Consider the following 14,179-nt stretch of genomic DNA (forward strand, 5'->3'; position numbering starts at 1 on the left):
CTCACACAGAGCTCACATACCAAAATGAACATTGATCAATCTTACACATCAAACTGGATTTTACGCTTCCTCTTCCTCGTTGAACCTGCATCATAGTTGAAATTGTTAATGGTCTGCTTCACAGGGCCCTTGTTGATTTTTCTGATGGACACATTCAAACTAGCTGATGTAGCAGCAGTCTTAGGGTCTTTTTGTTTCCCTTTTGGCTTAGTAGCTGCAGTTGATGTAGTTTTTCTAACAGTTTCAGAAGATGAAGCAGTCCTTGAAGTTGTCTTTTTTGCTAGAATCACTTGCTCTGCTCCTTCTGATCTTGGTTCCTGTGGGCATGTTTTTTGGTTTTGATGTAGTGGTTGTAAATGAACTTCCACTCACCTCACATTCAACTATAGCTTTCTTTCCGTTGGGGTTGGATCCAACCTCACCACCTTTACATGTTCTGTTATTGTAATTCAGACCACCAAACTTATGACAGTGCCTTGGGGTTCATCTATCGCTATCATTTTCCAAGACATTCAACACATACAATGGTTTATCAGCTTCAATACCAGCAATCTGATTTAGAATCGTCAACCTAAAATTCCTTTGTATCACTTTCCCGAAACAATAGTTAAAATAATTTAGTTAAACAACAAAAACAGTAAGTTAACATATGAGTCCAATTATACATATGAACCCACCACTGACTGTCGGCACAACGTTGTTCACTTAGCAATCAATCCTAGAATATTAGGTTGGCATAGAGCCACAAAATATACACAGTTTTCATGCACAATTAATCCTACATTATTACTTTTTTTTAGGACCGCCCACTTACATTTTTACTACTGCACTGGAAAACAAGGTACGACAGAAAATGCATGCTAGTTATAACCACTAAAAGAGTAAAAGTATGACTGCATCAAGATTGGACTCTATACAGTCAAGAAATAAACATGGTTTATTTGAGAATAGCAGTTGATGTACCTACTAGCAAAATAAATGAAACAAGTTCCTTGTTGGATTTTTTTTTAGAATAGCAGAAGTATTACAGTTGATGTATCTAATAAAACTAACGGCCATAGCACAGGATAAGAAAAAAGTAAATATAAGAGACGGATCCTTGATGAGTATGTTGGGGGTTCCATCATCATCACACATTATATATAAGACTAATTATACAAACCCTAAATCGATTTTATACAATATATTCATGTTTAAAAAAAATAGCCTCAATTTAACAAACCCTAAAATCGATTTTATACAAACCCTGAATTCAAAGTTGCAATTAAAGAACAATTAACCTACTTAGATGTGATATACAACGGAAATTGCAACTGGGTTTGAAGAACTTAGATGTTTGAAACAAAATCCCTAATTTCAGAAATCCTAAAATCAATTTTACATAAACCCTAATTAAAAAGTTGCAATTAAAGGAAAAATGAACTACTAGATGTGAGATACAACGAAAATCACAGCTGGGTTTGAAGAACTTACATGATTTGAGAAGATTTCGCAACTTTGAAATCAACGAATCTGATATTGGACTTTTTCTTCCTTCAATAACACATAATCCTCTCTAACAACACATCAACGAACTAGATCTATCACTATTTCACACCATCTACCTTTTTGTTTCTCTTGGTTCTCGATTTCTCTCTGCTAAAATTGTTTACTCTCAAAACCTATTGTTGCTCTCGATTTTTCTTCTGTACAAAGAAGAAAACCAAAGTTACTACTCGTGATCGACTGTCGGATCCCAAACACGTGTTATGTAAAGTGACGTGTCGTTCATCTAAAGGTTGAGGGTAAAAAAGTGAATCTGTCGCATGTGTAAGCCCACACATGTGGGATGTTAGTCACTTAACAGCTTTTTTTCTCTCTCTAGGATAGATTTCTTAATTTTTTCCGTTATGGGATAGATCCCCAAACGAATTAGTGAAAATGGGACATATTCCCAATTTTCCCTTTATTTTAATTTTAAACCCTATAGAAGGGTATCCTTAATTACAAACTGTTTGCAGGGAATGACGACGATTACGATATCGTCTCGGCCCCTCGGGTTCGTACATGACATAGGAGTCGTGGCCCGAGTCGACTTCAACGGTTCATCCCCCGTCTGGTACGGGAGGTAAGTCCATCGAAACACTCGCGAATCTCCTGTAAGCGAGTTACTGTATTCCTTAAGGTGATTCATTGATTGAGGACGAATTTGGACTGTTTTTAAATTCCTAGTAAAGGGCAAGGACTGGCCATACAAGATAAGGGTTCGGATTTCATCACCGTTCTCTTCTTGCCCGCCTTAGGAAAACAAAACCAAACGCGAACCTAAGCCTAAAATTTTGAATAGAACGAGACCTATAGGGTAACGAGCTTAATAGGACAGTCATTCGAAAAATATTGGTTACTCTTTTGAGCATACTTCGAATTTCAGGATGGTTTCTGTGAGTTGAATGCGTGACTGCGGCGCCTTGAATACCGGTGAGGCCTTGGGTATCAAAGCTCCACTGAGCTTCCCTCGCCTCTATTCAACTCACTTTGACTCGTACTGATTCCAGAGAATTTGCTCAGATTGTGACGAATTCCTTTTCGAAGGATTAGAAGCTGGTCTAGAAACAATCTAAGTGGAGCCTTCATGCTTTTTGTTTGCTAGAAATTTTTAGGTTTGATCTGGTGGAGTCGGCCTGCTGTGTGTTTGCTTAGAACCTCCCTTCCTTAGGATTTTTGTTTGTGTATGCCAAAAGTGCTCGAGTCCTTTACAAAGCGTGCTTGGAAAAGAGATAATTTTGGCCGTTTGATTAGTGACGAGCCTAAAAGATCTTCTTGTGGAAGCATGGAGCTCGAAGACTCTTCTTTTGAGAACCCCGTTTTTGGAAACTTCAGTTTTGAGAACCTATCTCTTCGTGAGGAAAGTACCCCTAGTACTTCTGTTGTGCCACGGATGGCAACTTTGAAAGATTACATGGTCCCAACTAGGTCCAACCGAGCTTCGTGCATTAAATTGCCAGCCACTACGGCTAGTTTCGAGATAAAACCTAGTATTCTTCAGATGATCCCTATATACTTAGGAACGGATGATGAGAACCCTTATTTTCATATTAGGGACTTTGAGGAAATTTGTGGAACAATTAGGATAAAGGACCTTACCGATGAAGTCTTGAAACTTAAGATGTTTCCCTTTTCTTTGAGAGACAAAGCCAAGACCTGGCTGAACCTACCGTCTGAATCCATAGAAACATGGCAGGAACTTATCGCTGCCTTCTATATGAAGTTCTACCCTAAGCATAAAACTGCAGGTGTTAGGCAGAACATTAGTACTAGTGTGCAACAAGAGGGAGAGTCTCTTTATAGATTTTTAGAGAGATTCAATGATCTTTTATCCCAGTGTTCTCACCATGGATTTGACAAGATGAAACTTGTAGAGATTTGTGCGCTGGTGAGTTCACTAGTAAAAATGCTGAAGATGCTTTTACCTTCTTAGGAGTTATCGCTGAAAAATCCCAACAGTGGGAGTCTTGTGTTGAACCCCCTAAAAGACTCTTGGTCAATACAAGTAGCACCAATGTGGTAGATACAAGTTTTGGTTCAGATGCTAAGTTTGCTGCTTTATCTAGAAGGTTAGAAGCTTTGGAATTGAATCAGCCTAAAAATAGGTCCCTTGTTGAACCTAATAGAGCCGCCCAAGTCTCTAGTTGTGGAATAGAGCCCGATAACTCATTCTGGGAAGGTCAGGTTAGTGAAGAGCAAGCTCATGCTGTCTATAACAATGCTAGGTTTGAAAACCGTCAGAAGTTTGACCCCTACTCAGAGACCTACAACCCTGGTTGGAGAAACCATCCTAATTTCTCTTGGTATAAGGGCCAGAATCAAGGCCAGTCTAGTAATTCTCAGCCTCCCCCAGGTTTTTGTTATACTAAGAACTCTTCAGGTCTGATCCAGAATCCATCTGAGAATAGAATAACCAGCTTAGAGGAAACCCTTAGTATATTAAGGAAGAGCCAGGAGATGCTATCACAAAGCCAGGAAATGTTAGTAAAAAGCCAGGGTAATTTTCAAGAGGAAACCAAACATAATTTTAAGAATAGTGCCCAGTATTTTGCTAAATTAGAGCTTCAAGTCGGCCAAATAGCTAAGTTTATCAATGAGAGAGAAGAAGGAAGGTTCCCTAGTCATACTGATCCTAACCCTAGAGGAGAGAAATCGTACAATCATGTGAACTCTGTTACAACACTTAGGAGTAGAAAGAAAGTTGATAATAAGGTCGACATACCTGAAAGTGAACATGATGTAGTTCACCCTTATGAGCCAGAAAATGAGGAGAATGATAGAGTCTCCAAAGAGACCAATGAGGGTCCTGATGAGCCCGGCTTTGTTCCCAGAGCCCCGTTTCCCCAGCTGCTAGTTCCGACTAAGAGGGAGTCCAACTTTAATCATATATTGGAGGTTTTTAAGAAGGTTAATATCAACCTTCCATGATTAGATGCAATTAGGCAGATTCCCTCTTATGCCAAGTTCCTTAAGGACTTGTGTACGCGAAAGCGTAAGCTCAGTGTCCAGAAGAAAGCCTTCATAGCTAGGATGGAAACCTAAGTTCGAACCACTACCAGTTTCTAAGTCTACCCTAGTTCCTTCTTTAGAAAAGCCTCCTAAGTTGGACCTAAAACCATTGCCAGATACCCTGAAGTATGTGTTTTTAGGCCCGTCTGAGACTTTACCTGTGATTGTTTCTTCCGACTTGGATAGAGATCAGGAAAGTAGGCTAGTAACCGTCCTTCAAAACAACAAGGAAGCTTTAGGGTGGACCATAGCAGACATTAAGGGTATAAGTCCTACTGTTTGTATGCATTAGATCTATTTAGAGGAAGACACCATATAATTTTTTTGTCAGTTTTTGGTTTCACTTCACTCAGGTACTATCTTTCCGAACTCTCTCTTTACTATTTCCTCATGTTACTTATATTTTTGCTATTGTTCTTTCATGCGAAACATTGAGGACAATGTTAGATTTAAGTTTGGGGGTGGGGTAGAAACTTTTTGTTTTAAATAAACTCCAGAGCCTAGAAATTTATGCATATTAAGGATAGCACTAACCAACCTAAGTGGATGGAAGCATTTTGGTTGTAGGAGTTGAGGAACCAATCTGATTAGATGGAAACATCTAGAAGAGTCTATTCATAAAAGCACATAGCTCAGGTGTTAGAAATAACATGATAGTTTCACCATATCTCGTTGAGTCCTTTTCACTTCTATTTTTATTTTATTTTGTTTTTAAACTATGTTACTCTAAGTGATTAGGTGGGGCTCACGATTCAAGTTGTTACCAATGCTAGGGTGAATTAGAGTGATTGAGATACCAAAAAAAAAAAAGTTGAAAAAAAAGAGATGGAAAAAAAAATTGAGACCAGACCATTTGACCAAAAGGAATAAATTCAATAAAGTCGACCACTGGTACCCTTGTATATGCCAGCTGTGTTGACCTAGAGTTAGGATTATTAATCAATGGTTCCCTTGTATAGGCCAGTTGTGTTGATATTAGTCAGACTAGTATCTCAATCCATTAGGATAGGTTCATTTTGGTGGAGGCCTTCAGACAGATATGGGAAACGTCGTTCACTTAGTAAACATCAGAACCATCTATGTTTTTCTCTATATCCATCTTCTTGATCTATCCATGTGATTAGTTTTGACTCCGGATATTGATGTCCATAGTGCGACTATCTGAGTAGAGCTCTGTCACTTTATATGAATTTTAGTATGCTTGAGTGCAAACTCGTGTACATCAATTGGAATTTCGCATCAGGGTACTTCCTCTTGTAGTCAATAAGTATGCCAACCAATGAGATTCTTTAGGACCTTCCAAGGTTCTTTGTAGATAGCTAGGATCTGGAGTATTAAGGTTTTGTGGGTATATCTCTTGTAAGGCCTCCCGAGACTATAACTCGGCCACTAGGGCCACCTAGGGGTCTAAAGGCTTATTGCATACGCTAAATGCAATTGACGATGCCTGCGAAAGTGAGTTAGGATTTTATTTTGTAGTTTTGATTTGCTCGGGACTAGCAAATAATAAGTTTGGGGGTATTTGATAGACGCATTTATGTGTCTATATTCATCTCGATTTTGTATAATGTTAGTACCCATTTTTGTACTTATTATGGTATTTTATGTGTTTGTAGGTATTTTTAGAGAAATAATCATGTGCAGAGAAATTGGCTCGAAAAGCGGTATTTACTCGCGTGGGAGAAAAGTACTAAAGGAACCCCAAGAGAAATTGATAAAGGCACACACACTTTGGATAAGGGCCACCTAGGGCATCCCTAAGTACCTGTTATCGACACCCCTACTCTGGATAGGGGCATCCATCTTCAAATTCCAAATCTTGAAAATTGGCGGGAAATGTTGTTGCAGTGAAGAACAGCGAAGAGTTCGAATCATTGGGCTGTTTTTAGGGAGATTAAATCGTGGGAATCAACTGGGCTGGACTTCATAGAGGATAAAAGACCATGTATATGTGTTTGGACCCAGCCAATTGGGCTGGAATAGCCGGAGAAACAAAACAGAACCCAAACAGGTCACGCACGCTGTTGTTCAAGTTTCAAAGATTTGTGAGAGATATTTGGGAGAGTTTGACGCTGGAAATTCATGTATTTAGTCTTGTGCACGTCTTAAGAAGAGTTTGGTACCTATTTAATAGCTAACAGAGCGTGAAAAAACAAAACAGAACGGATTATCGTTCCAATTGGTAGATAAGAGAAATCAGAGATTTGATCGAATTTAAGGGACTCTGTTGAGCTATAAATAGGTGGTTTTCGAGTCTTAGAAAGGCGAGCAAGTTTATGGAGAGTTTGGGAGAAGTATAGAGCATTAACAGAGCGAGAAAATCAAGTTACAGGAAAGTTTCTGCTGCTGCTGCTGCTATTGAAGAACACGAAGAACGGACAGACCAGGGCAGTCGTTCTTCAACATTGATAACGACTAACACGTGAGGGTCTTATAGTTACCGTCAGCAGCAGTTTATTTCTATCGTTTCTGTAACAGTGTTCTGCAATAATTATAAGTGCTGCAAACACCCGATTTACTCAATTATTTTCCTTTTCATCATTTGTAAAACACTTGTGAGCATCAATGAAATATTTTGAGAGGTTTTACATGATGAGCGGCTAAAATACCTGGTGACTGAGGCGACGGAGGAGCTATTCACTCATGTTTGATTGGTAAATTCTTTTTATAATTTCTTAATTATTTATTTTATTTAATTCAGTTGGATCAATAAAAAAAAACAGATAAAAATGGTTTTCTTAATTAGTTGTGAATCAGTTTGGTGTTTTATGCTTAGAATTAATTCTTTGATAAATCATGCTTAAGGATTACAATTTAATATTTGGACACCTTATAGATTAATAAGTGATTTAATGGAAAAAGAGCTAGATAATAATTATGAAATATTTTTGTAACCAATCAACTTGAAGTAATAGTGAATCCGGAGCCTTAGTCCATTTTAAATCTTGACATCACTCTTTGAAAATTAGTTTGCTTTATTTTTATTAAATCTAAAAATTATTTCCTTCATAAGTCTGAAAAGAACCTATTATTTACCACTATTACAACAACTTTTGGAAAAACATCACCCATTCACTGGGATCAACTTTGATTTTTGACACAATAAAGAACTAGAATATGTATTGGTAAATTTATTTTTGAACTTTTATTTTTTGGATCAGCTTCGGTTGCTGACGCCAAATTTTGACAGCGGTGGTGGTGGCGGCGACGGAAACAGCGACGGCGGCAGCAGCGGTGACAGCGATGATAATGGTGGTGGTGGTGGTGAAATATTAGTGGTGGTTGTGGTGGTGGATTGGTGGTGGTGGTGGTGGTGGTGGAATGGCGATGCTGGTAGTGGCTGTGAAATAAGAAAAAAATTTGTTAATGGATAAGGATAAGGTTTGTAAATGAAAATAATTATAAGTGAGATTATTAATGTAATCTATATTTTAATGGATAAGATTCTTAAATGATAGAGATATTTTTATTGTTGTATAAGGGTATATTTATTGGGTGTCAAAACTAAGGATATTTAATTTACTGTTTGCTGACGATATTTTGCGCAGACAATGCTCAAAATGTTTATTCTATCCAAGCTATCCTAACTTGTTTTGAGATTGTTTCGGGTCTTCGGATTAACCTTTCTAAAAGCACAGCCATCGGCATTGGTCAGACTAACCAAAATGATCCTGTAGAGGTCTCTCTTGGGTGTTGTATCGAAGAGCTTCCTTTCAAATATTTGGGCATGCCGGAAGGTTCGCAACACAGATGTAAGAAAATCTGGGACCCAGTGGTAGAGAATGTGGAGAGGAGATCAGAAGGGTAGCAAAGGGGATACTTATTGTATACAGGACGACTAGTACTCATCATGAGTGTTCTTTGTTCTCTAGCAGTCTATCTTATGTCTGCTTTTTCTATACCTCTCCTAGTCGCGAAGAAAATCCAAAGACTCATTAGAAACTTCCTATGGGGTGTAAGTGATGGAAGAAAAAGAATTCCTCTTCTAGCTTGGAGCAAAGTCTGTCTTAGTAAAGAAGAAGGAGGACTTGGCATCAAAGACTTAATGCTCATAAATGATGCTCTTCTTCCTAAATGACTTTGGCGCTTCTCCATCGAAACTGAGGCCCTATGGAGGAGAATTATTTTTCATAATTATGGTTGCGACAAAAACGTCTGGGACGCAAAACAAATGTCACTTCCTTATGGCATGAGCTTGTGGAGAGGAATCTGTAATAGATTAGAGAAGTTCAAAATGGGTATTATCAAAAAAGTGGGAGATGGTAGGAAGACTAAGTTTTGGATTGACAGATGGGTTGGAGATGAGATTTTGGAGGATAGGTTTCCTAGAATATTCAATATATCTAGGAAACAACAGGGATGGGTGAGTGATATGGATACGATATGCAATGGCTCGAGAAACGGATGGGATTTGGATCTTAGAAGAAGAAGGTTAACAAATGAAGAAACTAATGAACTAGCGGCCCTTTATCACTTACTGGATGGCATTTGTCTGAGAACTTCAATAGATACCAGATCTTGGAGATGGGATCCTAATGGGAATTTTTTGGTTCAATATTGTTGCAAGGGGCTTCAGCAAACTTCAGGTAATATCTTCCCATACACTAAAGTTTGGAATTCTAAAGTTCCTCCAAAAGTTGCTTTTTTCGTATGGTTGATTCATCATAATGCCATTCTAAATCAAGACAATCTCGCGAGAAGAGGAAGGGTTTGGGTAAATAGATGTATTTTCTGTAAAAACGAAGTTGAAACCATCAATCACCTGTTTATGCACTGCCCTATTATTAATGTGGTTTGGATGTTCTTCATGCGCTAATTCTCAAGGGATTGGGTTTCAAACAACAATACAAGTGATTTATTCATAGGTTATTCGACTCAAGGGCTTAATGAGAATGGATTGATATTATGGGAACTTCTACCTTTTGCTTTTGTTTGGGGTGTGTGGAAACAAAGGAATTCTTGTATCTTTCAAGAAGCTGAATACGAGCAGGATACTCTCATCAGGAAGATTAAGTCATTGTTGCTATATTGGACATCTTCGAATATTTCTTTCAGAGGTATTATATTCCAAAATCTACACTATAACTGGTTCCTTGTAGTAAACAGGCACTAGATCTATTTATTTCTCTAATGGTGGTGTAAGTAGAGGCTCTTACTGAGTTAATCCACCATCAGTTTATGCTTGTTTGCAATTCTCACCCTATTGTGCAGTTTGGTGAGGCTGCTTTTTTTTCTCTTCTTTCTTTGCACTACAACAAAAACATACATGGGTCATTCATAAAAAGTGTGATCTAAGTACTGGCTGTCTGTGATCTTTGCCAATATAAAACAACTCTCCTGCGATGAAAAGTATGTTCTTTACCCTATGCAAAGAACATAAAGTTTTGAAAAGTTGAGATCTAAAGACAAGGTTTTAGAAGTTGTGATCTTTCCTCTAAGTTTTCAACCCAAATTTACCCTATACAATCAGTATATTCCATTATGCACCTGGAATTCAAATTCAAATTTTGAGTAGAGACAAAATCCAAAATTGTATAGATAAATGGGAAATAATGTCATTGAACAGAAAACAGGCTGACAAATAGAGAAATTACACATTTTTGCTGACTCAAATTGTTTAACTCAATAAATACACACCAGATCCAATTCCTAAACAAGAGCATGCAAAAAGTGTTCTGACAAGATGAGTTCCAACTGTAATCTATCTCACTCAGATTCAAGCTTTACTGTCCTTCATCCCAGTGGAGAATGAAGTAAAATCTGAGAAGCACAAGACTTGCAGAATCCATAACAACCTCCTCAAGACTAATCTGTAGCAAACCTTCATCATCCTGCAATTTAAAAACCATAATCATGGTGACCAGAATAACAAGTTTGTACAAGTGACCCCATCAAGAATAGAGTTGATAAAAATAAGTAAGAACTTTAAATTTAATTCTGCAGGTGGAAAGCTTATTTAGTTCCTGATTGATAATTTTCTTGCTTAAGCAGGAACGCAATTACCTAGAAGAAAGTCATGTACTCTAGTTAATAACAAACTGATGTTTGAGATGATCGAAGGTCTCTAAATCCCAATAGTTCCATGAAAACATTAACATGTAGATCATGGAGATTCATGGATAGCCAATGTTACCCTATTGTTCTTCTGGGATGCAACAAAGTGTCCAGAGTTGAATTAGAGAGTTTGAGTGGAAAAAAGAAAATCCAACGTGTACATGAACCTAAGATATTCTTGTACACTGACATGAGTAAATGTATGTACAGCTAATTTTTCAGTATTGCACAACACTTTGAGGTATAAGGTTGAACACAATCTAACTTGACTAGGCACATATGAGTTGTTGAACTTTATCATGGGTAATAATTCTCTGATTTAACATATCATTACATACCTGTGTTGTAGACGTGAAGAACCCAAGCAACAGAAAATGTCTTAATCTGAATTTGGAACTTGTTGGCACATAACAATCCGTGGAGGCTTTCGAATATTAGGATATTGCGGCTGCAAAAATTTACACTCGACAATGAGCAATGTCACACTCCATATTAGTGGGTTAGAACTTACAAGATCTGTAGAGATGCTCCATAAAATCACTAATGATAACCTGGCAATAACCTGACAAGATTTGTGGCTTACATGCTAAAAACAGAGTATTAGGAGTCGGAATATTCCAACTACCTCTAAGCAACAACCAGAACTTCAGATGGGCCAACAGGCATGTCAATTGAAACCATTGCTTCACTGTTCTGCATCGAGGAAAATAAGAATGTGAGAGGAAACTTTAAGCTTCAAGAGATAATAATAAGAATTGGACATGGATACAGAACACTTCAAACATGAAGACAAAAAGTTTGGTATAAGAAGAAAAAGAAATATAGGGTTCGTGTTCTTTTTATGTGGTGCGAAGGAAGAAGATATACTGAAATTGTGATTTCGACGAAGATACTAGAGGAAACCAATTGAATACTACCTGAATCAAAATGAAATTAACGATTTCGACGAGAGTCACTTGAATTTCTCTATGAATTGATCGAAGAAAACTGGAGAGATGAAGGGAGAGAAACGGAGTGAGTTTCCGAGTGAAAATGAGGAAAATAGAGTTAAGACTGAGAATTCGAGGTTTTGTTATTGGACCCCCAAACTTAAGCGGGCTTTCTTTTTTTTTCCCTGAAGGTCACGAGTTCGAACCACGCCCACCGCAATTGTATTTTCAAATTTATCAGAAGACAGCTTTTTGATCACAAATTAATATTGGAAGTTGTCAAATGCTCCGGTTATAGGATCACACTTTATAAAATCTATGAGATGTATGGTGAGGTCTTTATATCTAAGATCACACCCACTATAATAGTAATGGTCTTTAAGTTTTAGTCCTAAAAAGACCACAAGTGTTCATAAATTGTGATCTTTAGTGTGTGATCTATAGCACTTTTTGTTGTAGTGTTGGTGTCGTATCTCATGGGATCCCCATGGCTTCTACTGTACTTCATCCTCCTATCTATAAATTTTTTTGTTGTATTGATCAAAAAAAATTAAGCTTGTGACCAGATTAGTACAAAAAAGAAAGACCACATTCCTAACTAATAAGTGACACTATAAAATTAAAACATTCACGTGAGTTTTGAAATAATAAATAGAGGACGAACAAAAATTACCGAGTCCATTAGTCAACTCGGCTAAACACTTGGCTCATTGAGTTAGCTCATGCAAAAATGGTTTTAGTAATGGGTCAATTGAGCGTAACCCATTACCTTTCCATATTTGTACAGGTTTTAATATGATTGCGACACCAACAATTTTTAGGTAAACCTTGCAAAATCAAAAAAATTCGGGCTATATAGGTTTTAATATGATTGCGACACCAATTTCTAAGTAAATCTTGCAAACGCGAAATTCTGCGGGTATAGATCAAATTTTTTGAAATTTGTTCTAAAAATAACCATTTAAATCTCTTCACAGGAAGAAATTTGATTAAAAAATTATCTAAAATGAAGACATTCGACTGAACTCTGAATTTTTAATTTAATGAAAATATTCATCTATCATTACTTACGAAGACACCAGAGAATCAGTAACCCTGTATTTTTCTTTTTTTTACAGGTTTGCGTGATTAATAAGTGAAAGCAAATATAACTTAGTTATTCGAGGTCAATTTCAGGGTTTCAACTCGAAATAGAAAAACAGAGTTTATTGCGCATCCGTAGTGAGTCGGATATTACTTGGTACACAATGATAAATTTATAATTATTATGTAGATTTTAGTCACAAAGTAAATTTCAGGTCAAATTGCAGATTAACTCACCGGGTAAAATTGGGCAACAATGACAATTTCGAGCCACAACAGAGATTCTGACAAATTAGCTGATTTTGGATTATGGTGCAAATTTTGTTTAGGAGGAAAGTTTGAAGTCAAAAATACAAATGTGAACCGAATATTTTTGGATCATGAGATAATTGGACACAATAATAGACTACTAGGTTACAATACAACCTTTAAATGTCTAGTTAATTTAGGATAACTTAATATATATTGGTTTTCGGTTCCAGACTCAACTTGGGTCACAATTCAGATTATGGGGAATATAAATCCTGAGCCATGTGACAATATATGCATAAAAAGTTTGGCCATAAGGTGTTAGAGAAATGCTCGGTTGAACCCACAAGTTTTGTTATCTCAAGATTGTTTCAATGTTAGATGATCGGAACTATATCTTGATTTCTAGTATACTAAGTCAAGTCTCGGACTAGGTAAGAATTTGATAGTTGAGTATCAGACATCACCCTTGAAGACTGAAGATCGACGAAGACATTTGAAGAACTACTTTATCAGGTATATGAAGACTGAACCATTCTATTTTACTCATTATCTTGTCATTCTATCTATTGAAACGATGGCGTGTGACTTCTACTAGATTTACAAAGAAGAAGTTTCAAATAAAGCTTGTCTTGTTAAAAATCTCAAAATATGACTTTAGAAAAGATGTTCAACGATCCTTAACAATATTAATTCTAAGCAATTTATTGTTTGAATTAATTTGTGAATCAATTGAAAACTGCTCATGCAAATGATTTTATAACGTGTGAATGTTTCAAACATCATAAGAGAGAAATATTGAACTATCTGATATTTCTGCTTATAGTAGGTTCGCGAACCAGTTCGCAAACCATAGATATCCGAGTTTCATAAATACATGAAGGTTGGCCAACCAGTTCGCAAAACGTGAGTTCAAATGGCAACAGTTCACGAACCGTTGTGAGATGAATTCTTGAAGTTGGTATATAGGATAACATTTGGCGAACCCGGTTCACGAGCTGTTGCACCCTGACTCGTGAACAAGCCTAACGGTTCATGAACCGTTGTACCAACTGTCCCGGTATTATTTTAGAAGATGCTCGAAGACTTATTTTTTAAATATGTTTAGCATTGCTAGAACTCTCTCAAACACTTCTAAGACTTCATTAATCACTCAAACACCTATATGTTTGCAACTAGGTGTTTAAATAAACATCAAATTGCTTTAATTTTTTGGCATACTCGCCAAACCGAACAGTTAGTATACACGGTTCTAGAACCATATCCTAATGTATATTTTTTTATTGTATTTTCAAGACCTAAAAGTGTTTGCATGATTCTCAAGTTATCTT

At 36.9% G+C, this 14,179-nt stretch overlaps 1 long non-coding RNA gene across 1 annotated transcript; it reads right to left on the reverse strand.

Moving 5' to 3' along the window:
• Positions 1 to 10,085: 10,085 nt before the first annotated feature.
• On the reverse strand, positions 10,086 to 11,614 carry LOC113321144. Its single transcript, XR_003346493.1, has 4 exons — positions 11,505 to 11,614; positions 11,171 to 11,280; positions 10,926 to 11,035; positions 10,086 to 10,364 (listed from the first exon to the last, which is right to left on the reverse strand). It is a non-coding gene; the product is annotated as an uncharacterized LOC113321144 (long non-coding RNA).
• Between the last annotated feature and the right edge of the window lie 2,565 nt (positions 11,615 to 14,179).

The sequence above is a fragment of the Papaver somniferum genome, chromosome 11, assembly GCF_003573695.1.
Source record: "Papaver somniferum cultivar HN1 chromosome 11, ASM357369v1, whole genome shotgun sequence".
In the NCBI taxonomy this organism is placed as follows: Eukaryota; Viridiplantae; Streptophyta; class Magnoliopsida; order Ranunculales; family Papaveraceae; genus Papaver; species Papaver somniferum.